This window comes from Aethalodelphis obliquidens, unplaced genomic scaffold (genome assembly GCF_003676395.1).
Source record: "Aethalodelphis obliquidens isolate GAN/ISIS:26980383/991018 unplaced genomic scaffold, ASM367639v1 scaffold5, whole genome shotgun sequence".
NCBI lineage: Eukaryota > Metazoa > Chordata > Mammalia > Artiodactyla > Delphinidae > Aethalodelphis > Aethalodelphis obliquidens.
The window spans coordinates 50468170-50492991 of NW_020837949.1; the positions used below are offsets into that span (position 1 = coordinate 50468170).

A 24822-nucleotide genomic window follows, 5' to 3' on the forward strand; every position below is an offset into this window, starting at 1 on the left:
AGGGTGCTGAGGAGAGGAGCCCCGTTGTAAGTGCCTGTACTAAGACTGTAGTCCTGACCCCCCAGACATGATGAGCTGCCTTCTGCAAGTGTGCCCTGTGTTCTTTTGTGGGCCTATTAAAGAAAGAGGTGAGATGAGTGAAGACCCTTTCTTGATAGATAATCTATCACGATTGACAGAAACTATCTTCTAGGAATGTATTTGCTGTCCCTAAGGTGAGCAATTGGCTTAATTGGTCCCTCTCTGATACTGTGTGTGTGTGAAGGGGGTGTGGAGCAATACTGCAGAGTACCCTGATGGTCACACTTGTATGTTTGCTTTTTCTTCTGGTTCTAAAACTGTCACTCAACCCTTCCTTCCCCACCCCACTCCCTTTTCTGTACTGACCCTAAGGTAATAAGCAAACTTTGAATTCAGAATTAGCCCTGAGGTTTTCTGTAAGGAGGATGATCCATCACTTTCACCCAAGAAACTCTGGGTCAGTGAGAGTGTGGCTGGTTGTTAGAGGAGGAACAGAGATCCTTGACCTGAAATTCTGAAGCAGGACTGGAGAATGAAGCACAAATAGCAGGGTTGACAGCAAGGCTGTGAATCAGAACCAGGTGGTCAGGCTAGAATGAGGTCAGACTGAGGATGGGGCTTGAGCCAGTAGCTCAGTGTAAGCCTGAGGAGGGCTGGAGGAGGGACAATGAGATGGCGGGAGAGGGGCTAGGGAGGGCGTCTCGAGCTATTACACGCTCCCAGTTCTCATTTGGGGTTTACTGTAATGATGACTCACATAATGCATTCCGATTCTTCGATTGTTTAATGGGTGACATGTATTTGTGAAACCACATTCTGAAGGCACCAAGGTATCCACTGAAAATTTAATTTCCTTCCTACTCTGGTCACTCAGCCACACAATTCCCTGGGCGAGAATGATTCCCTGGTTAAGGAAATTGAGGCACAAAGAGGCAGATTGCTCAAGGTCACTATCACAGTGTATGTAAGTTATTCTAAGGTATTTTTTAAAATAAATTACATCCACAATACTAATGAAGTTAAAGGTACAGAGATCCCACACGTCTTTGAGGTGCCCACTATGTACAGCCTCTGTGCTGGGTGTAGGACACAAGGGTGATGAAAAACAGAATTTGTATAGACCACAAGAGACATTGAGAAGTTGCTGAAAGTCACTACTTTTCATGTATCTTCCCTATGAAATACATTTTTTTAAAAATCCAGTAATTTGACTTTCTGTATGCATGCTGTATTTCAACTAAAAAATATTTTTTAAAATTCTGTAATGAGAAGTCTTGTTTGCTTTCACTTCTGGATAAGCAGACACTTACTGAAATTAAAACTTTGGGAGAGCAGCAAAAAGCCACAGGCCCTCGCAGTCACAGAGAGATCCCCTGTGAAGGATTCGTATGTCTGAATGGGAGTGGGGTGGGTTTCCCATGTGGCCCAGGGCCTGTTTGTTCACCAGTTTAGGATATCTGGGGAAGGACAAGACCAAGAGTGTGCACCCTGTTTCCCCATGCTGCAGCCGGGGCACTGCCACTGTTGAGCTACGTTAGGAGTTGAACTTGGAAGACATTTTCCCCCTCTAGGAAGTGCCATCAACTTTCTGCTTCACATGCATTGCATTGGTCTCCCTGGTCTCACCTGGGTATGTGACCACAAGCTAACAGATTTCTATGAGAAAATGTGTTTCAAGTTTCAAACAGCTGATTTATAACTACCTTTTGGGAATATAACCTCTCAAAATTTGGAATTATCTGTGATTGCTCCATCTATCTTGCTCTTTTGACTGCAGACAATGAATTGCAGGCTTTTCATTAGCTTGGGTGGTTCTTTTGACTTGTGATGGGTTGGTCTGTGTGAGTATGTGTGTACACGTGCATGTCTATCTTAACCTACATGGTGGTATTTCTGAGAATTAGAGATGTAGTAACTCTTTTTTTTAAATGTGGGCCTGAGTCATTGCTAAATGTAAAGCAAGCATACAGATCAAAGATCAACCAACCGTTTCGGAGCTTCAAGGTCAGTTTAACGTCACATCCAGATTTGAGCTTGAAGGTCATCATTTTAACATCGTGTCCAGATTTGGCTTTTAGTCATTCTGTAAGGGTTTTAATTAGACCCCTGATTGCTTGTAAATAGGCCATCAGTGACCTAAGCCAGTACTGCCTACCATGATAGAAGAAAGCCTTTGAGGTCTTGGAGGACCCATGTTTCATTTGTGGATATGATTGTCAACAGCCTCTCAGAAGAGGAGTCTCCACAATCTCTTTGTGAGTTCTAGGATGACTAATGTGGCAGCCAGGATTGACAAGTCTTGACATAATTCATATTGGTGTTTCCATGTGTTGGAGTTGACTTTGACTTGCTATTTCATTCTTTCCTTTCCATGAGGTCACTAGAGCATATGGATTCTGAAGACTTTATAGAGCCGAATCTGAAGTTATAGGCTCCCATGTTGGTATAATTTTGTTTGTTTTCAGTTGAGTATGCTATTTTAGTCATGGTGGAGTTCTCAGAACTTTCCTATTGAAGTTTATTTATCTTTCAGTGCACAGAATAGTTCTTTATTTTTTGAATCTTAGGACTAGATCCCGGTGTTACATATCTGATTCAGCAAAAGTAGATTCACCTCAATGCCAGTGGGTTTTGTGGGAGAAAATAGATAACTAATATCAGATTCTATTTGATTCAAAGATTATTTTTAGGAGGGTAAGATATTTTTTATTGATATATTATTCACATACCACAAAATTCACCCTTTTAGAGTATATAAGTTTATCATACTAAGTGAAGTAAGCCAGACAGAGAAAGACAAATATCATATGATATCACTTATATGTAGAATCCAGAGTATATAAGTCAGTGATATATTTTTTAGTACATTCACAAAATTGTGCAACTGGAATTAGTTCCAGAACATTTCCATCATCCTCAAAACAAATCCCAAGCCCAGGCAAACACTTATCTACTTCCTGTCTTTATAGATTTGCTTATTCTGGGCATTTCATGTAAATGGAGTCATACAATATGTGGCCTTTTTTATCTGGCTTCCTTCACTTAGCATAATATTTTCTTTTTCTTTTTTTTGGTCATACTGCATAGCATGTAGGATCTTAGTTCCCCAACCAGGGATCAAACATGAGCCCCCTGCATTGGAAGCTCGGAGTCTTAACCACTGGACCACCAGGGAAGTCCCTAGCATGATGTTTTCAAGGTTCACCCACATTGTAGCTTGACTCAATGTTTCATTCCCTTTTGTAGCTGAATAATATTTCATTGTATGGTATCTTAGTCCAAGCTGCTATAAGAAATTACCATAGATTGGGTGACTTAAACAACAAACATTTATTTCTTACAGTTCTAGAGGCTGGGAGGTCCAAGGACCAGGTGCCTGCAGATCTGCTGTCTGGTAAGCACCCCTTTCCTGGTTTGTAGGTGGCTATCTTTTTGTTGTATCCTCACGCGGCTGAGAGCAGAGACAGGAAGCAAGCCTAAGGTCACTAATCTCATTCATGAGGGCTCCACCCTCATGACTTAATTACCTCCCAGTGGCCCCATCTCCAAATACCATCACATTGGGGATTAGGCTTCAATATATGAATTCTGGGACTACACAATCAATCAGTCCATGCCATATAGATATTTTATTTTTGTTTATCCATTTATCGGTTGATAGATATGGGGGTTTTTCTACCTTTTAACTATTATGAATTCTGCTGCTGTGAATATTCTTGTGCAAGTTTTTGTGTGGACATACATCTTCAAGTTTCTTGGGTATATACCTAGGAGTGGTATTGCTGCCTCATACGGTAACTGCGTTTAATATTTTGAGGAACTGACAGACTGTTTTTCAAAGTATACATAGCCACCAAAGAGCATGAAAGTTTCAATTTCTCAACATCCTTGCTAACCACTGTTATTGTCTGCCTTTTTGTTTGCTTCTCTCTCTTTTTTTTTAAATTTATTTTTTTATTGGAGTATAACTGCTTTACAATGGTGTGTTAGTTTCTCCTTTATAACAAAGTGAATCAGTTATGCATATACATATGTTCCCATATCTCCTCCCTCTTGAGTCTCCCTCCCTCCCACCCTCCCTATCCCACCCCTCCAGGCGGTTCTCTTTTTTTTTTTTTTGTAATTTTGGTTTGCATTTCTTTCATGGTTAATGATGTTAAGCATGTTTTTTCATCTGCTTATTGACCACCTGTGTGTCTTCCTTGGAGAAATGTCTATTCAAGCTCTTTGCCCGCTTAAAAAATTGGGTTAGTTTTTCATTGTTGGGTTGTAAGAATTATTTCTATACTCTAAATAATAGACCCATATCAACTATATGATTTGCAAGTATTTTCTCCTGTTCTTGGCTTGTCTTTTCATTCTCTTAATTTTATCCTTTGAAGCATGAAGTTTTTAATTGTAATAAAGTCCAACTTACTATTTTTTTTTTCTTTGTTGCTTTTGCTTTAGGTGTCATATCTGAGACTCTGACCTAATCCAAGATCAGGAAAATTTACCCCTGTGTTTTCTTTTAAAGGTTTTATAGTCTTAGCTTTTACATTTAGGACTTTGGTCAATTTTGGGTGAATTTTTGTATGTAGTATGAAGTAGGGTCCAACTTCCTCCTTTTGCATGTGAATATCTCCTTTTCCCAGCACCATTTGTTGAAAAGACTCTTCTTTCCCCCACTGAATCGTCTTGGTACCTTTGTCAAAATGAATTGACCATAAGAGTGAGAGTTTAATTTCTGCATTCTTACTTCCCTCCTTTTAGCTATATGTTTATCTTTCTGCCAGTAAACACTGTCTTGATTCCTGTAGCTTTGTAGTTAGTTTTAAAATTGGGAGGTGTGAGTTCAACAAATTTGTGAAGATAATTTTTTTTTTTTTTTTTGCGGTACGCGGGCCTCTCACTGTTGTGGCCTCTCCCGTTGTGGAGCACAGGCTCCGGACGCGCAGGCTCAGTGGCCATGGCTCACGGGCCCAGCTGCTCCGCGGCATGTGGGATCCTCCCGGACCGGGGCACGAACCCGCGTCCCCTGCATCGGCAGGCGGACTCCCAACCACTGCGCCACCAGGGAAGCCCCATGAAGATAATTTTTTGATGTGATGTTGATATTTACTCTTCTACCTCACTGTACTTTGAGATATCTTTTCTCTGTCATCATGAGGTCACATTAGAAATGTAACTTTGAGGTAGCCATGAATTCAGTTTCAGGTCTAACCTCACTATTCTTGTATAAAAGGTATGGATTTGGAGTCAGGTAGATTACAAAAGTTTGACCACTAGCTCTGTCTCATTTTTCTAACTGTAATATAAAGCTTAGGACCTAAGTCAAAGGATAGTCCTGAGAATTAAAAAATGTAACATTTATAAAAGTATCTAGCATGATGCCTGAGAAATGATAGATAGAAAATAAATATCTGTTGCCTTTCCCACGTCCTCATGGATGCAGAAACTCTCCTTGTACCTTGTAAGATGGTTCTGAATTCTTTTTTTGTGTGTGTGGTATGTGGGCCTCTCCCTGTTGTGGCCTCTCCCGTTGCGGAGCACAGGCTCCGGACGCGCAGGCTCAACGGCCATGGCTCACGGGCCCAGCCTCTCCGCAGCGTGTGGGATCTTCCCGGACCGGGGCACGAACCTGTGTCCCCTGCATCGGCAGGCAGACTCTCAACCACTGTGCCACCTGGGAAGCCCGGTTCTGAATTCTTAAAGTCAGCCTTCTTCCATTTAGAAATTGTTTTCCCCAAAGTCATCATATGGATTGGTATTACTGAATTTGCTAGTCTGTTCTGTGGTGTTGTTTCTAGTGTAGTGTTTTCGACTTTCTTCACTGCTTTATCTCCAATGCCTAGAATTGTGCCTAACCAATAGTAAGTGATGAATAAACATCTGTTAAATGAATACTAAATGTTGATCCCATTTCTTGTGTACTTGGGTAAATATAGTGCACATTGAGAGGAGATACGTGTTTAAGGTAGTCCTGCACAACAGTTGTGTGAGTAATTTCTGAGATCTTTTCCCCAAGATTTCTTTGAGCACTTTGTCCAGTTAACCGAGAATTTCATTCCCCGGGGTGGTACTTCTTTCCTCCAAATGATGTTGGACTTCCTATGCAGATGTTTTCTCTTAAGCATAATTTCAGACTGAAATGGGAAGCATCGAGTCTGCGTAGTAAAGTACAGAAAGCAAGGAGGAAGGGGAGTGGGGAAGTTGGGTTTGGAGGACGATAAGTGATCATGAGAGACCAGGGAGGGACTTTTAGGGAAGATTGGGTCAAATAGGGAAGCACGTTCCCAGTCTCTGAACATTGCTTATGGTTTTTATGCAACAATCATGGTGTATCGTGATTCTCTAGACTTCTCAAGTCTAGACATGAAACTTTAAGCAAAGGGTATCCAAATGTTACTACTGGCTGTTGTGAGCCTGATTCACAGCCAAGGAATGGTGCCTGTGTGTGTTAGGCTCTTATCTGTGTGACAGATAAACCAGCCTTTAAAGGTTAAGAGTTCAGTTCATTTCATGCATTTATAGGATAATTGAGCTTTCAAGGTAGACTGGATCATCAGGCTGAAGGAATGTCGAAGTATTACCTCAGAGAATAGATACCATAGTCAGAAAGGTTTGGAACGGGTTGAACAAAGTTAACCCATTTGGCTTTTATCGTCGTTTGCTTGTTTTAACCGCAGGACCTCTCAGAACCTTCAATGTGCCAATACATATTACGCTGTGTCTTCAAGAGGGAATATAGGAGCAGTATTTCCCAAGGGGACCGGTCTGGGAGGACCTGCTTTTTCTCCCACAGACAGCCCTGTGAGACTGTTATTTGGCATAGCACATTTTGAATAATTATGACCCAGGATAACAACTTTATTTTTCAGTCATGAAATTTGATTTCTTAGTCTTTTTGAGCTGCTGTTTCTAGGAAGGGTCATGACTGCTGGTATATTACATAGAAGCTGACTGTGTCTGTTGTCTCACTTGTCAAAAAAGTGAAAGCTTAAATTAGAAGCTAAAATCAAACTCCTGAAACATTGCATATATGTATCGATAACTTATAAAATACCTTACCTTTCAGGATCTGACTTTTTTTTAATATGTTACTTGTTTAGCTTGGTCTGTGTGGTACCTGATGAACCGTGATCTATTGAACTGGTAAAATTTGATTTCTGCAGCTTTTGCTCTGATACACCTTTTAAAAGATAGAGGACAGGAAGAGGCAGGAGGAGGAGGACCCATACCAAACAAGACCACTGACTTTTGCTATGGAAAAAACAAAAAACGTGAACAGCTACCTTGTTCTGAGTTGTCAGATAAGCTTGTCATGCCTGGAATGCATTCTTGGAGTTCTGTGGTAGAGCAGACTGTATCCAATTACAAATGTGGATGCAGCTGCCCTATGCTCCTAACTGCTCTTCCATCTTCCCTCCCTCAACCCAAACACCCTCCCTCCTTCTTCCTCCAAGTCACCTAATAGACTTTGTTTATTTGACTTTCCTTTAAGGGGAGGAAGGGTTTCTTTTAAGGTGGGGGGAGGGCAGAGAGCGAAAGAGAAGGAGAGAGTGTGTGTGTGGGAGAGTGAGAGAAATAGAAAGAGAGAGAGAAGGATGTATGGATAGATAAGAAGGAAGGGAGGGAGGGAGGGAGGGAAGAAGGAAGGAAAGAGAGAAAGAAAGAAAAAGGAAGAAAGAAGGAAAGAAAGAAAAGAAAGAAGGAAAGAAAGAGAAAAGGAAGGAAGGAAGAAAAGAAGAGAAAGAAAGAAAGGAAAGAAAGAAAAGAAAGAAAGAAGAAAAGAAAGAACCTGTCTAGGTATTGCAAGAGGTCTTAGTGGTATAACTGCCTTCACGTCCAGTAAATCCAGTTTGTGTGTGTTGGTGTGTCACCACTGATGTGTAACAACAGCACAGTTGGGATTCCCACAGTTGGGATTCACGTCCAGTAAATCCAGTTTGTGTGTGTTGGTGTGTCACCACTGATGTGTAACAACAGCACAGTTGGGATTCCCAGCGTCAGTAGTTTCCATTCACACCTCCAGTTAAAAGACCCCAGACCTGCTGTTTTTCTTATCTACACTTTCCACGTTCTTGGGAGGCCCGCATTACCTTGCCTGTCGACTGTGGGGAGGTATGACAAAGGACAGTTCTCTCATGTTGAAGCGTAGTGTTCCTCTAAAAACTGAAGCACAGCCAGAGAAAGGAGGGTCAGAGGCTGAAGAGGACTGGTGAGGGTATTTGAGTCAGAATCTGAGATTGGTGAGTGTCAGGGAAATAAGAGAAGCACAGATCAGGTGACCATTTTAGGAAAATGAACCATACAAATCAGAAAAGTAATTACTATTTTACATTTATTTCAATGATATGTGTTCCTCACTTTTAAAGATCAAGCAAAACAAACAAACAAAAAGCTCAAAGGAGAAATTAAAATATTACGCAAAAATCTCAACCATAAACTAACCAATGTTAACATTAATTTCAGGCTTGGCTCTGTACATATAATAGGAGGGATGCATAGAGGGAGAGAAATAAATGAGGGGCAGAAATAATTGTCTAAGACTGAGCTCAAGCTAAACAGAGGTTCAAAAGTAAAATATCCTATTTGATCTTACTTGAATTTAACAAAAGGAAAAAATGGCTAGTCTGTTGAAAAGTTATTCTTTATCCAAAGAGGATTAGTTCTCTAAATTCAGAGGAGAGATGAAAATCTCTGAGGGCCTGGGAGTGAGAATGGGTTGGGCAAGCTGTAACGATGTAGTAAACAATCTGACTCTTTTGCCCAGCAACCCTCCCCTGATATCAGATGTTTGTCGTTTGTTTTATTTTCATTTCCTTAGGATTTATACTTTTTTTTTTTTTTTTTTGCGGTACGCGGGCCTCTCACTGTTGCGGCCTCTCCCGTTGCGGAGCACAGGCTCAGCGGCCATGGCTCACAGGCCCAGCCGCTCCGCGGCATGTGGGATCCTCCCGGACCGGGGCACGAACCCACGTCCCCTGCATCAGCAGGCGGACCCCCAACCACTGCGCCACCAGGGAAGCCCTAGGATTTATACTTTTAACACTTAGTAGCTCTACTTCCCCTGGTTATTCCCCCACTTATTTGACCCCAATCAATGCACTGTTAACCATTGGTCTTTTTTCCATGGCTTTGTCATTCTTGATAATTTAACATTTGATGGGGTTCATCATCATTAAGGGTTTTTTGGCAAAGGCTTTTGGAAGCCATATTTCCTGAGTTGTTTTATCTTTGGGAATTGTTGCTTATTGCCTTTATTTTTGAGAGACAACTTTTCTATTGCCAAATTGCCTCCTAAAGAGGTTATACCAATCTATATTTTATTAGCGATTTATGAGAATGCCTGTTTTGAATGGGGAACTCTTAAGAGTATCTGTTTGCCTGAAATGGTGGAATTACATTGGGCAATACATTTGAGCTGGTAATCGAATATCAGATTATGGAGACACTTGAATGTTGGGAAATTGGCTGTTTTCTTAGTGGATTTCTCATTTCCTCACCAAAGTAACAACAGCTTTTTCCTGCAGGCCAAAAGATAACTACTGGGCAGCTTTGTGGAGCTGTTTCTAGGACTTTGCAAATTGTGCAGGAACCCTTTTAAAAGGCTCTCCCCCTTCCTCCCCACTCTCTGTGAAAGGGCACCTGGTTGGCTGAAGATGGAGTTTTTTTGCCATCTGAAGATAGCAGAAAGTGGTAAATATGTTCATCTACTAAAAAAATTGGCATCTGATAATTGTTTGAATTGAAAATACTTTTTTTTGTTCTGAAATATGATCTTGTGCTTCATGTCACAGACCCTTGTCTTTAAACTGAGCAGCCATTATAAGCCATTCCTAAATGACACGTGAACTTCACATATCTTTTCATAACATTCCTAGTGGTTTTCCATTGGAGCTGTCTGTTGGAGAAGCTAATCTCTGTACTGACACAGTTTGAAGTACCTGGAAGTTTCAGTTGGGCTTATTACTAAAAATCCCTGCTCACCTCACGTAGAAAACTAGTAGCCTCTTTCACTCTTTAATTCATTGTCTCCAAACAATGGAAGGAATGGGGAAGAAACTTTCCCAGATGACTGAATACATTTAAGTTTGACCACCATACCAATGATGATTCAGCCGTCTACCAGCCATTGACTTTTCCAGAGTTGGTAAGAGTGAGAACACACCTGGAGGATTTCAGGAGGCAGAAATATCCCGAGGTGTTCTCACTTTGTGCTTAGGGAAAGGAGGGAGAAAATAAGTGGTTTAGAATGGTGTGGTCTAAAGCTGTGATGTCTGATATGGTAGCTACCAGCCACATGTGGCTATGAAAATATAAACGATTTAAAATTAAGATTTAAACTTCAGTTTCTTAGGTGCACTGGCCACATTTCAAGTGCTCAGTAACCACATGTGGCTAGAGGCTGCAGTGTCAGATAGCACCCAAAGTTCTGTTGGCTAGCTCTAGTTCACATGCTGCAGTTTTATTTCATGATCATTCAGGGTTCATTACAGCCTTAATGAGCGCTCTCCTGTCTTTTCTCCCTCCCTCCTACTGCTTCAATCATTCTGCTCCAACTCAAATGATGAAGCACTGCTCTCCATATTGCCTTGCTGGCGTCCTCTGGGTGTGAGGTGGGGGAGTTGCCATTTGCATAGCACCGGGACTTCTTTGATGACAGATGCTGTCTAAGTACAGAATGGTGTGTTGAAACACCCTCAAATGTGCTAACCCCCCTCATTCAACTGATATCTACAATGAATACACAAATAGGGGAATTGAGTGAAGAGCCGAGTCCTGGTTGCTGAAAATTATTTCAAATATTAGCCTGTTGGAATCCAGCTAGAGTTCTGATAATTTACATCTCACTTTTGACTTAGATTTTCTTATTTGTAATTTCTGTTACCTATTACTTTTTTGTTACATTCTCATTAGATACAAACTCCTAAACAATTAGGATCCATCTTTCTACAAATTTTTTTCAGTTTCATAAATGGATACTTTAGAGTATTTATTTTCCTATTTCTGAGATAAAATCTTCTAGAAGCTAGTGGAAGGGGAAGGGGACACAGTCCATCAATTTGGTTTTGTTTTTATATTTATTTATTTATTGAGGTATAGTTGATGTAGAATATTATATAAGCTTAAGGTATACAACATAGTGATTCACAATTTTTAAACATTATACTCCATTTATAGTTATAAAATATTGGCTATATTCTCTGTGTTATACAGTATATCCTTGCAGCTTATTTATTTTATATATAGTAGTTTATACCTCCTAATACCTTACCTCTATCTTTCCCCTCCTTCTTTCCCTCTCCCCACTGGTAACCACTCGTTCTCTATATCTGTGAGTCTGTTTCTTTTTTGTTATATTCACTGGTTTTATTTTTTAGATTCTACATATAAGTGATATCATACGGTATTTATCTTTCTCTGTCTGACTTGTTTCCTTTAGCATAATACCCTCTAAGTCCATCTATGTAGTTGCAAATGGCAAAATTTCATTCTTTTTTTTTTTACGGCTGAGTAGTATTCCATTGTGTGTGTATGTGTGTGTGTGTGTGTGTGTGTGTGTGTGTGTGTGTGTGTGTGTGTATATATATATATATATATATATATATATATATAAAACCTCTTCTTTATTGATTCATCTGTTGATAGACACTGAGGTTGCTTCCATATCTTGGTAATTGTAAATAACGCTGCTATGAACATTGGGGTGCATGTATCTTTTCAAATTAGTGTTTTTGTTTTTTTCAGATATATACCCAGGAGTGGAATTGCTAGGTCATATGGTAGTTCTGTAGTGAGTTTTTTGAGAAACCTCCATACTGCTTTCCACAGTGGCTGCACCAATTTACATTCCCACCAACAGTGCATGAAGGTTCCCTTTTCTCCACATCCTTACCAACATTTGTTATTTGTGTCCTTTTTGGTGATAGCCATTCTGACAGGTGTGAGGTGATGCCTCATTGTAGTTTCGATTTGCATTTCTCTGATGATTAATGAGGTTGAGCATCTTTTCATGTGCCTGTTGGCCATCTGCATGACTTCTTTAGAAAAATGTCTGTTCAGGTCTTCTGCCCATTTTTGAATTGGGTTGTTCTGTTTTTTGGATGTTGAGCATCAATTTGATAAATAACCTGCCACATGCCAGGCTCCATGCTAGTTGTAGGAAATTGAAAAACAAAGCAAGAGTTAGACACAATCTTCAAATTGCTTCTAACCTACGTGCTCTACTGGAGGGAAAAAACAGCCATGAATGGTTAGCACTAGCGGCAGAGCTGCTCTTACCTTTTTCTTGCCTTTTTAGCTTTAGTCTACCAATAACCACTTCATTTTTTTTTTTAAACCTGTTTTCTCTGCCTTTTCATTCTGTTTCTCCTTATAACTATTTTTCAGTTTGTACTGGTTTAAAGTGTCTCATGCTCATTTTCTTGCAGTAGTCCATCCCCTAGGAGAGGAAAGCTCCCTGTGTCCTTTATCCTTCCCACCTACATTTGCTAAGTTACCGACTTGTTGCTTTCTTTTGGGCCTCTTACAAGGGATTGTTTACTATTGCCCTGGCAATATTCCCCGAATATATATCGGGGAATTCTTTTACAGAATTTGTTTGAAGCTTAGCTAGGGTTCAGTCCTAGGGTTATTTTTAGTTAAGGAGACAAACAACCTGAAGTGTGTATATCTGATACCTTAACCACAACCACTAGGTATTTCGTTTCTTGTTATTTGAGAGCTTTCAGGTACCGCTGATGGAGCATTATTCATTGTTAGCTTAATGTTTCCATTGCTGAAAAGACTTTAGTAGATTTTTATGGGAGATAGAGAAGTTTTAAGAAATCACATTCACATTTTACAGTGACTCAATGGCTAGTCTCTTTAGATCAATAATGAAATGCCTTCTGTGGTTGCCAATTGTTAAAATCTACCCTGCTTCCGCCAGCAGTTGTCAGTTAAGGGAGGATCGCAACACCCACTGATAAAATTCAAACCACAAGATGTTATTTTAAGTTTTTGGGTGGCGCTGTCTCTTCTTACCCTTTAAACTAAGTCACATCCTGCTCTGCATTTTAATTTGGTACAAATTAGATGCAGTAGACATAGGTCTGGCATTAGATACTAAAATGAAATTAAATGCTAAAATGAAAGAGGGAAGTTTTGTGGAGTAAATCTATCATTTCTGGATACAAGATTAGGAAGTGGTTCTCAGCCCTCGTGTCTCATCACAGTCACCTGGGGAGCTTGCCCGGGCCTCATCCCAGAGCATCTGGATGACTTGGTATGGAGTGAGGCCACACCTTGGTATTTGTAGACGCTCCCCAGGGTGATCCTGTCATACAGCCAGGCTTGGGAAATATTGTGTGAGGTGCCCTCCCCGCCCTCCACATTCCTCTCTACCTAGTCAAGTCCTGTCCACATCTTTAAGGCTCCCCTCAGGCCACTTCTTTCAAAGCTCACAGCTTCAGCCCCCCTGAACTCTTCCCTGTGACTATCCCCCAAACCTACTAGATAGCCCACCCTGAACCGTGTTCTGACTCATTTCATCTACACACATCTTATCTCCTTGATCAGAGCAGTTTACTCCTTGGATTAAACTACTGCTTAGTTGTCACTTGTTTCTATCATTTAGGGTTAGCACAGCTATGGACACTTAATAGGGACTTAATCGATATGAATTGAGTTGAATTGTCATCAGCGTAGTTATTCTCTTTCATCCTCTTGTCTTTCACTATAGCTTCCTTTATTAGCCCACCTTTGCCCATCAGTGGTTCTTCCTCTAGAGACAAGTCAGGGTGGCTAAACTGCAGAAGGAGAAGCAAACTCAGCCTGTTTCTGATTTTACCATATTCAAGAATGGAGGGATGGGCATATGCCCTGTGGACTCATCCCTCTCCACCCAGAACATTCAGCGCTCCTGCTCTAGAGTGGCTCTCAGGACCACGTGGGTGGCACATGCAACATACAGGGGGCCCGTCCTGCTGGAGAAGGTGAAATGATTTGAGGGTGGATCTCTACTGTAAGGTCTACTGAAGAATAGGGGGTTGTTATAGGAGCTAATACACTCCTGGAACTTGGAAACAGTAGCTTTCTTTGCTTTTTCAAACAGTGAGAATTCTTACTGCCAGTGGTTCAAGGGTTCCTGTTTCTGGGCCCAGCAAGCTGACCATTGAAGAGATGGTTGGCAACTTCCTGTTGAAGGGTACAGAGGTGACCCAAGATTCCTGATTGTAAGACCTGCTACCTTCTTAGGGCCTGCATTATTTGCACTAAATCTCTGTAACTGAGAGACCCCCACATTAAGTGGCTGTAACAAGATTGAAGTTTATTTCTCTCTCATGTAACTGTCCAGATATGGTTATTCCTTGGCTTGTACAGTGACACTGACATCTTCAACCAGTGGCTTTCATTTCTGGGTCTACTTGTTGCTATCTCTCAGTCCTCAGGAATGGGGAAAGGACAGGGGATGTGCACATCATTTTAGCACAACTTCTACTCACATCTCATTGGTCCCCACCAAGTTGCAACGAAGGCTGGAAATATAGCCTCTAATTAGATGAGCTCGTGCCCAACTAAACTTGAGAGTTCTGTGATTAAAGGAAGGAAAATGGATAGTGGTGAAGAACAAGCCAAAGCATACATGATGAGCTGCCAAAATATCAGATCTACAAACCATCACCCTGTTCATTGGTTTGCGTAAAAATACACTGAAAGAAACCACATATGTATCTCTGGTGCTATGATGTCATGGTAGGAAACTGAAGACCTCCAGGGGGATGTGCGGTATTCCTACCTTTCTGGGGAAGGTAGACCACGAGCTGGAAGAGGATGCAGAAAGTGTACAAATAACTGTCGCACAGATAGTGTTGACAAACAGGGTTTGGTGTGCGGGGAAGACTCTTGGCGTCTCTGAGGACAAGTGTGTTTGGCAAGAGATCTGCTAACCTGATCAAGAGAGTTCAACTGAAATTTGATGGGAAGGAAAAACCATTGAAACTTGATTGGATAGAGAACAATACGCATAGCAAAGAGAAGAGGAGAACTTCAGTAGCCGAGGAGGAGAACTTCAGTAATTCATTTAAAAACACCTGGGAAGCAGGGAGTTTATAGTAATACCTGTAGCTGTTTGCCAACGTGCAGCTTATGAGGACTAAGCAAAGTAAACATTAAAAGTGGGGCATAGATTTGATCATCCAATTTGTCTCACCAAGAAAGTTAGGATGGTTCTCATGATGAAAATATGATTCTAGTAGGGAATTTTTTTTTTTTTAAGATGTTGGGGGTAGGAGTTTATTAATTAATTTATTTTTGCTGTGTTGGGTCTTCGTTTCTGTGCGAGGGCTTTCTCAAGTTGTGGCAAGCGGGGACCACTCTTCATCGCCGTGCGTGGGCCTCTCACTATTGCAGCCTCTCTTGTTGTGGAGCACAGGCTCCAGACGCGCAGGCTCAGTTAGTTGTGGCTCACGGGCCTAGTTGCTCCGTGACATGTGGGATCCTCCCAGACCAGGACTTGAACCCGTGTCCCCTGCATTGGCAGGCAGAGTCTCAACCACTGCGCCACCAGGGAAGCCCTGAAGGGAATATTTTGCTTTAAAGAAGGAGGCCTTTGGAAATCCAGGCCTAAAGGTAAATTTCTAGGTAAGGGGGTTGGGGAGAGAGAAACCACAGAAAGTATGTTGTAGTAGGGTCAATATTATGGATTGCCAGACTGGTTACAGATGATGCTTTCTCCCCAGAGACTGTAACTCTGGAAGGGATGCCAAATGTGCTGATAAACCCACTGGCAGTTTATTCTGCTGATTTCTTATCAACTCTTGATTTGTTTTGCTGATCATTTCATTTTTAAGAAGACTGAGAAAATAATGCAAGGGAGGATATCTCTGGATTTCTTTCTGACCCAACAAAAAGCATTGCTCGGTGATAAAAAGTGATGACATCCCTAAAGAAGCACGCTTTGGGCATAGCTATGGACACTAGAAACATTTCAAATAGTTCAGAGAAAAGAAAGAAATGATCTCTCTTGTGGCCAAAGAAAATGGTAAGGAGACTTCAAAAGGAAGGGATACTTAAAATGTTCTGAAATACACGTGTAATCCCAAATAATTCCAGTGAAGAGGGAAGGAGGATGGCTCCTTGGAAATAGATCAGTGTGCTTACACAGAGGACTTTTTCCCTGTTAACTCAGGTTAATGAAGGATATTCAGTCTGGCTTAACAATCATTACTACTAATCTTTACGTTGCTTTCCCACAAGAAGGTAAAGATGAGTAAAATGCAGTCACTGAGCGTGATGTAGACCTAACGTCTAGTGGTAAGGTTACAAAGAGTAACCTCAAAATGTGGGCAACTTATGACATACTTTGAGGCACAAAAGTAAAGCAGGGGTTCAGAAGAGAAACAAAACCAGGGGTCAGGGTGGTTTCAGAAAGGGTTTCATGGAGCACGTGATGCTTGCAATGCTCTTTGGAGGGTGGAGGGAATTTCCACAGATGGAGGAGAGGCATTGTGTTAGAGGGTGCTTTGCAGAGAAGAACTAGCGAGGACCAAGGCAGAGTGACGTTGACTGCAGGAGAGTGTACAATGTAAGGTGTGTATATGTGAGTTTTTAGAGTTGAGGTTTGAGTAATAACAGCTGCAATATAATTGACTGATGTCTGCCAAGTACTGTGCTGAGTGTGTGACCTGTATTATTTCAGTCAGTCTTCACAAAAACTGAGTACTGTCAATTGACCCTCTTTTCAGATGAGGAAACAACTCAGAAGTTTAGTAACACACAGTAAGTGGTAGATAGAACCAGAGTCCGAAGCCATTTAAATTTAACTGCGTTGTGAAGGGCTTAGGATTTTTAACGAAGTTCAGTGACCAGTGGGAATTTGGAGTAGAGGAGAGACATCTTTTTGGAAAGATGAACTGGGCCAGGAAATGTAGAGTAGATTGAAGTGATGGGAAAGAAAAAGTGGAGACCCCCTAATGGGCACCTAAAATGGATTGCTGGTTGTGGGTGTGGAAGAACAGAAAACAAGTTTTGGGGTGAGGAGATGAGTGTCAGGGCAGAGTTAGGATCTGCTGTATTGGGGGATCTGGGAGAGAAAGTTGGGGTGGACCTGGAGAGGAGTGGTTGTCTTAATCAGAGTCAGGGCAGTCAGCACAGGTTATCAGCATGAGGGAGCGATAGGTTTGCTCTTGAAGTAAGCAGTAGGCTTCCTGTTCTAGTGATAAACCTAGGGGCCATCCACCAGGCTGTGGACTGGAGGAGGGTGAGGACAGCAGAGTGAGTAGAAAGCTATCGTACTAGGAGGTATGGGCGTGGGTAAGATGATCAAGAGCTAAGGCTCATAGAGAGAAGTGGATGGAGGGAAAAACACCGGTGAACGCCTATGTATTAACTGGGAGGGAGAAAGAGGAGCCGGTAAGCCACACTTTAAAGTTAGGAAGAACTTCAGTTAAGAGTATTAAGTGTTACACAAACATGATAGAAGAAAGTCTGCAGAACTAACGTCAGGAATGAGCTGAGACTTGCAGAAGGTGGTTAAAACCTATAAAACAGCTTTGCAAATGTGTATCCAGAACTACATGAATAAGTAAAAGATAATCTTCTGGGTGTGGACATTTTCTCTGCTCAAAACATCAGGAGTCAAAAGAATTGTTCCAGTTCTACGTGTTTCCCATCTTTTTTTTTTTTTCCCCCTAAAGGAGAAGTACTAACTGAAAAGAACTGAATACACGCAGAGGAGAGGGAATTGGAACCTTAGACAGGTGAAGGGGTGGGAACCACGTATCTGTCTCTGCTAAACAGGTTCTGGGTGCCAGTTCAGCCCAGAACACACCAGGGGACTGAATTACTTCAGTCTGCACAGGACCTCTGAGAGTAAACTGTGCCGGATGAAAGAGATCCCAAGCCTAAGGACAGGCAGGTGCTGTCAAGATTATTAGAGAAAGGAAATTTCAGAAAACTCTAGACCGGCGATTCTCAACCCTGGGTGCACATTGAAATCTATTGGGGAGCCCTTAAAAATACTGCTGCCGGATCCCACCCCCAAAGTTCATGATAACAGTGGTAGAAGGACTTTATGCCACCCCTTAGGACACTCTGACAAGCATCCAGGGGTAAAAAAATCACACTCCATACAGGTGAGTTCTGTCCATCCACTGCAGAATTCTTGAATGTACTGTTACTAAAGAGGTGAACAGTTCACATTAGAAAAGGAGCCAGTCTGGGTTCACTTAAGACAAAACATGCTGAATTTCTCTAGTTTCCCCTTGTGTTTAGGTTACTCGGTCATAGAAATACCACAGACACAGTAGATCTTATTTCTACTAGTTGACACCTGAGGATTGGGGGGAGAATCATCCCCAGCTTGGGAACTTGTCTCAGGAGGGCTGGCGGGAGGGAAGAATAGGTGAGATCTTCAACATTGGGAACCACCAATGGGATACAGAATGTTTAGTGAGAATATGGTAGCTGGTGAGGAGGACACAGCCTGATGAAGTCGAGCCAGCAGCAAAAGCCACTGTCTCGAGGGACATCTGTGCTATGGGGTGTGGGTGTAAGTGCTCAAAGCGGAGCCCATGTGACCAAGAGTAGGGGCTCAGCTTTGGAGCCAAGCCCTGGGCATCAAGGCAGCCAGCCGGTATTGCAAGACGAGAGTGTTTATGCATCGCAAGCTCTTCCCATTTTTTAAGGATGTCAGACTTCTGGAAAGTCTGTTTGAAGTATTTGATAAGGAATCTGTCTCGTGATATCCTTGTGAACAAGGTGGAAAATTAAGGTCTAAGTCAATGGCTTCTCTTCTGGTGAAGAGTAGGATTTGTTTAGGTGTGGAACATGGAATTTTCATAATAATCATTTGGAAATCACCTGTACCTCCTTCTCCACATCTGCCTGCAAGTGCTGCCTCCTAGAAATCCTGCCAGCTCTGAATGTCCATCTGTAAACTTCTGAAAGGCTACTAGTAAGCTCCTTGGGGGGTCTCTCCCAATCTTCCGTCTCCTTTCTTCACTGACATGCTGCTTTCTGATTCTGTGTGCTGGGGTTAGTATTTGTGTCTGTCCCTCCCTCCCTCTCGCTTGTTCTAAGGATGTTTGAGGCAGTTGGAGGCTAGGGCTCACCCAGGTAGATACAATGGAAGGCAGCCTACAGTAGGAAGCTAAGTAGAAAACTACCCGCTGTCAGAACATCTTGCCAACAACCCAGCAGCAGCTTGTACAACTTTCTAGCTTAAAAAAAAGATAATTTATTTAAACATTGTCTTATTTCACCAAGCCTTTGAAGTGGCTTCTAAGAATACACACACTACACGGGAAATAGTGGGTAGTTGAGAGAATTGAAGCGCAGGGACAATAAAGGTAAGCCAGGCACACGGAAGGGCTCATCTTCTGCCACTGAGGTTTACCAGCAGTGCCGCCATGAATCTGACTCATCCATCCTGGTGCCCCAGACAAAACGGGATATGTTCTCATATACAAATTCTCAGTGTCTAAAAGCCAAGAACAAGCCAGTCCCTTAGGAGAGGCACTCTGATACCGAGACCTGAATATTTGCTTATAAAGGTCCTGTAAAGCAACCTTTGTCTTGTATGAATTGATTGGTTTGGCCATTTGGAGGAGCAATTTGGAATACCTGGTGAAACTAAAACTAGTTCTACCTCATGATACGGCAGTTCCACTTATTTTAAAAAATCAGGCCACAGCGTCACAAGAAGCAGATCCTGCAGCACTGTTTTTAAGCACAAAGAAATCAGAAACAACCTAAAGGAAGAATACGTTAAACAAGGCAGAGACATACCATGGAACTATGTGGTAGGAATGAACTAGTGTATATGTGTGTATGTGTGTGTAATAATTTTGGGTGAAAATAAGCCAGTTGCAGAAAGAAATGTATGGTATGATACTATTTATTATGCAAAATTTTTTAAAAGTCAGAAAAATGATAGATATATTTATATAAATACGGATGGAGACCTATTAATTTGGGGTGGTAGGAATATGGATATTTGTATATATCCTTTTAATTTTTCTGATTAAAAGGGAAAAGCAGCCACTGTGATGTTGGCAGGACAGTGACCACAACATTCTGTACGAACTCATCTAGAGATGACTACCCGGTCACCTTTTCTATGCTTTTATATGATTAGCTTATTGAATCACCTCAACAACCCCTTTGGGGCAATCCTTTAATTATTGCCATCTGTCAGATGAAACACTGAGGATTAGAGAAGCTGAAAACTTGCCTAAAGCCACATAGTAAGGCTGGCTTTGAACCCAGGCCGTTTGAATCCAGAGCTTATAGTCTTAATTATCACACTACTCTACAGAATTTCCCAATATCCTCAGGTGGGTTGGTGGGTTAGTTATTTATACACACACACACACACACGCACACACACGCACATGCACACGCGCACACACACACACACACACACACACACATGAAATCTCTTTCATTGTAGGTCAAGGGCATTAAGTCCAGAGGACAGTGTGGGGAAAGCGGTTCTTCCTAGATCAGAACAGTGCAGTTCCACCAGCTCGTCCATCTGATGATCTGACTTGGGCTAGGTGTACATATATTTCTAGATCATTTGCTGGTGGCTCTCAACCCTATTTCCACATCAGAATCACCTGTGGAGGTTTTAGGATTTTCAAATCCTGACCCCACCTCAGGTTCCAACGTGATAGATCTAGGCTTGGTCATCAGCATTTTAGAAAGTTCCCCACATAATTCTCATGTTCAGTCAGAGTTGAGATCCCTTGCTCTATAAAGTCCGGACAGTACAATGTTCAAGGTTAAAATGTTTGGTAAGAGCCTGGAGGGTTGATGCTTTGTGTTGAGAATCAAGGATAGATCCGTAGGTGGTGACTCTTGTGAATGTCTTGTGAAATCCAGGCTCCTGATCAGGAGGAGGGGACGCCTGGACGTCCACCTGCCCCACCACACCTGTGTGGACCTTGGCAGGGTAGGATCTGTCCAGCCAACTGTCTTCTAGTTTTCTGGAAAGCTGTTAGAGAAAACTTGCTGTGATAATTAAGCATGGGAGAGGGGACTGGAAGCCCATGTATCTGGCATTTGCCATCCGTGGCTTAAAGGAGAAGCTAAGAAGTGGGACAGCGTCTTCCTTAGGAAAGAGCTCAGGGTCTACTCCAATTCCCTGATGGAAGGTATACCAGATGCCTCAAGGTTCTATGCCCAGATAAAGTATTCACCTATGGCAGTGGTCCTTAAACCTGTGCATCAGGTCACCTGAAGAACTTGTTAAAAATGGATTACTGGGCCCCACTCTCAGTTTTGGACTCCGCAAGTCTGTGGTGGGGTCTGAGAATTTGCATTTCTAACAAGCTCCCAGGTAATGTTGATGCTGCTGGTCTGAGGACCACTTTTTGAAAACCACAGGCCTAGGATAATAAAAGAAGGTTTTGGAGCTTCCGAAATCTGCCTTTTCAACAAGGATCCATGAGACTTCGAAGAAGGTGGATCTGGACACTTGGAGAAATTAGACATGACTGTATGGTTATGGGGATTTGCAGTGGGTTGGCAGATTTGGTCCCAGAAATGCTAAGTAATGAACAAATTATCATCGAGCTATGGAGAAAACTTCAGTGCCCTTGACACTCTTCTTAGTAAATCTCCCTGTATGATTTACTTGGGTGAGGACAGAATTCACATGCCTATGCAGTCTCTGAATGCCGCAAACAAAGGAAAAGTCAGCCAAACACATAGAATGATAGTCACTCCCCAGAAATACCTTGACAGGCTGGAATCATGGGTCAAAACTAATATGAGGTAATTCAATAATAATAGAGGACCATCAAGTCCTGAATTTCAGCTAAAGGAAGTAAAGGAGTCCTGCTCAGAAAGAAGGAAACTCAGCTTCTCCACAATTCCTACCACATCAGAGTCCTAGATGTACATCAGAGTCCTAGATGTAAGGGCAGTGAGTGCTAGGAAGAGGTGTGTGTGTCCCCAAAGCTAGGACAAACTGAGGCAATAATAACAGCTGCAGTGTGTGTAAGGCAAGGAAGGGGATTGCTTCCTTCTTTCCTGCTATCCCCAGACCACACATAGAGCTTGTCTTTAGATCTGGGCACTGTTTTCAGGGAAGTATAGACAAATTGAAGTGTAATCAGAGTTGGATGTCTGTGATTATGAGGATCAAATAAGAAATGGCTGATGAAAAATGTAACTGTTTGGTCTGGAGAAGAAAAGATTTGCTGGGTGGGAGGTGGCAGTGATGGTAGTTCCGATGTAGGTTATGGTGGAAGAAGTGGTTCATCTTGTTCTCTGTAGTGACGGAGGGCAGATCTAGGACCCATGTGTCCTAGTGAGACAAAGTTCAACTCTAAGTGAAAAACCACCTTTAGGGGCTTCCGTGGTGGCGCAGTGGTTGGGAGTCTGCCTGCCGATGCAGGGGACACGGGTTCGTGTCCCGGTCCGGGAAGATCCCACATGCCGTGGAGCGGCTAGGCCCGTGAGCCATGGCTGCTGAGCCTGTGCGTCCAGAGCCTGTGCTCTCCAACGGGAGAGGCCACAACAGTGAGAGGCCCGTGTACTGCAAAAAAAAAACCAAAAACCAAAAAACAACCACCTTTAACAAAAAATGACATGGGTTGCCCTGTTTCTGACATAGGAAATGGTCAAGCAGGGATGACCTAGCAATTTACCGAAGGGATTCTTGCTTTGGATGAGAAGTTGGGCTAGAATTCACTCTGAGGTTCTATGATTCTGTGCAATGACTGACTAGTATTTTTGGGCTTTTCATTCTGTTCACTCAGTGGTGGTAAATAAATGGTTTGAGCAAAACTTATAATCTGGTGTCACTGTCAAGTTGTTTGTCTTACGGAAGCTGCCACACTTCAAGTCTGTGTTTCCATACATTTCTGTTGCTGGATTGAACTCTGAGCAATAACTTGTTCCTCTCTGAAGAAATGGATTGCAAAGGGCATATAACACCCTTTGCATGGATCATGAGGGGGTAGAAATGGATATTCTGTTTCAGTGTGACAGAGTAAGCATTTGAATCTTTAGGCCTCTTGACCCCCGTCTTCCCAGAGGGGAGAGAATACAACAGCAAATAGTTTATGTTTGCCCATAGGGGAGAGGGGGTGGCGAATCGTTTACCTCTGAGCCTCAATACTCATCCCCCAGGAACAGTCAGATGTCAGAGCCCCAGGATCAGGCCAGCCGTCCAGATTGTTAATGCAGATTGGCCAGCATTTCACACAGAGGGCCAGGACCAGCTGTCCAAGGGCATCAGGGTTAGAACTAGCTTCCAGAAACCTCTGATCATTTTGAAGCTAATAGCCAAATAACCAAAGCCCTACTTTTGATCATGTAACATTTTGGAAATCAAGGTGTTTCAGAGGGCATCATTTCCAAAAAGATGTATATCAAGGATTTGAATAATTTTCCTTCACCAAAGAAGACCAGAAATGGTTATTCCATTATACATATTTTCGTGTTAATTCAGTACATAATTTTTTTAAAAATAAATTTATTTTATTTTTGGCTGCGTTGCGTCTTGGTTGCTGCGCGTGGGCTTTCTCTAGTTGCGACTAGCGGGGGCTGCTCTTCATTGTGGTGCGTGGGCTTCTCATCGCCGTGGCTTCTCTTGTTGCAGAGCATGGGCTCTAGGCACGCAGCCTTCAGTAGTTGTGGCTCACGGGCTCTAGAGCGCAGGCTCAGTAGTTGTGGTGCACAGGCTTAGTTGCTCCGCGGCACGTGGGATCTTCCTGGACCAGGGCTCGAACCCTTGCCCCCTGCAATGGCAGGTGGATTCTTAACCACTGCGCCACTGGGGAAGCCCCTCAGTACTTAATTTACCTATATATTTGTTGACTGAATTAAAAACGTACAACGTGAAAGCTATGAGTTTCAGTTTTATTTGGGGGCTTACTGAGGACGGTAGCCTGGGAGACAGCCTCTCAGATAGCTCTGAGGAACTGCTTTGAAGAGCTAGGGGGACAGGTCAGTAGGTATGTGATTTTGGAGAAGGGGTACATGCAATCAAGCACACATCTTGGTAGAAAGTTACTGCCAGTCACGAGGAACATATGTCTTAGTTAATGGTTTTAGTACTTTTCTAATTATGGGAAGATGCAAGAAACTGAGTGCATAAAATATCTAACTATCTGAAGGCCTGTTCTGCCAGTTTTCCCAGAGCACAGAGTGACTCATTCCTAATTCTGTTCCAAAATCCTTTCAGCGTGTGTTGAAGGTCAATGACTGCAGTGGCTAATCCTTGAACTGGGTGGCAAGGGACCTTCTTTAGTTGACATATCTTACTGGGAAATTTTAAACTAACGGGAACTGTATGCTCTCTGGTCTTCATGTGAGTTGTTTCCAAGGCTGGAAGCAAAACCTGTTTCTCAAGCAAAACATGACTGAGCGTATGAGTGCAGACCCCCAGGCCTAACAGATCAATAAATAGTTATGTTATATGCTGCTGTTTCAAACCTACAAGTTAATATTAAGTTGCATTTTTGGGCAGCCAATGGCAGTGAATTACACGGTTTTAATCTTTCTGCATTTATGTCTTGTCCCAAAGTAAGCATGCTGCTTTGACAGTTAAAAAATCTGTTCACACTTGTGTTATGGATTTTGGAAAATGTTAATATATTGAAAGACAAAAATGTTTCAAAATTCTGTAGAGTGCTTATTTGTTTTTGGTTGCAAGAGGAGTAGAGGATCTTATCTTTGGTGTGTACGCCACTTTCAGGAAGCTGGGAGAGGAGGAAATGGAAGTAAGATCCGTTGAGTGTCTTCTCCCTTTAAGGCAGGACTTTTATCCTCATTTTCTCATTTAATCCTCACAATTCCCTATTTCCTACACAAAAAACA

General features: G+C 42.2%; 1 protein-coding gene across 5 annotated transcripts in view; it reads left to right on the plus strand.

The window, feature by feature from the left end:
* Window positions 1-24822, plus strand: part of OSBPL3 (oxysterol binding protein like 3) — a 206580-nt gene that overhangs the window by 78329 nt on the left and 103429 nt on the right. For 4 of the 5 annotated variants that reach the window (XM_027102367.1, XM_027102370.1, XM_027102368.1 and 1 more), the window contains exon 2: window positions 3365-3415. The exons of the other annotated variant lie outside the window; for it this stretch is intronic. The gene's annotated coding sequence lies outside the window, so the exon portion shown is untranslated. The remainder of the gene's footprint in view (window positions 1-3364; window positions 3416-24822) is intronic. 5 annotated transcript variants of the gene reach the window in all.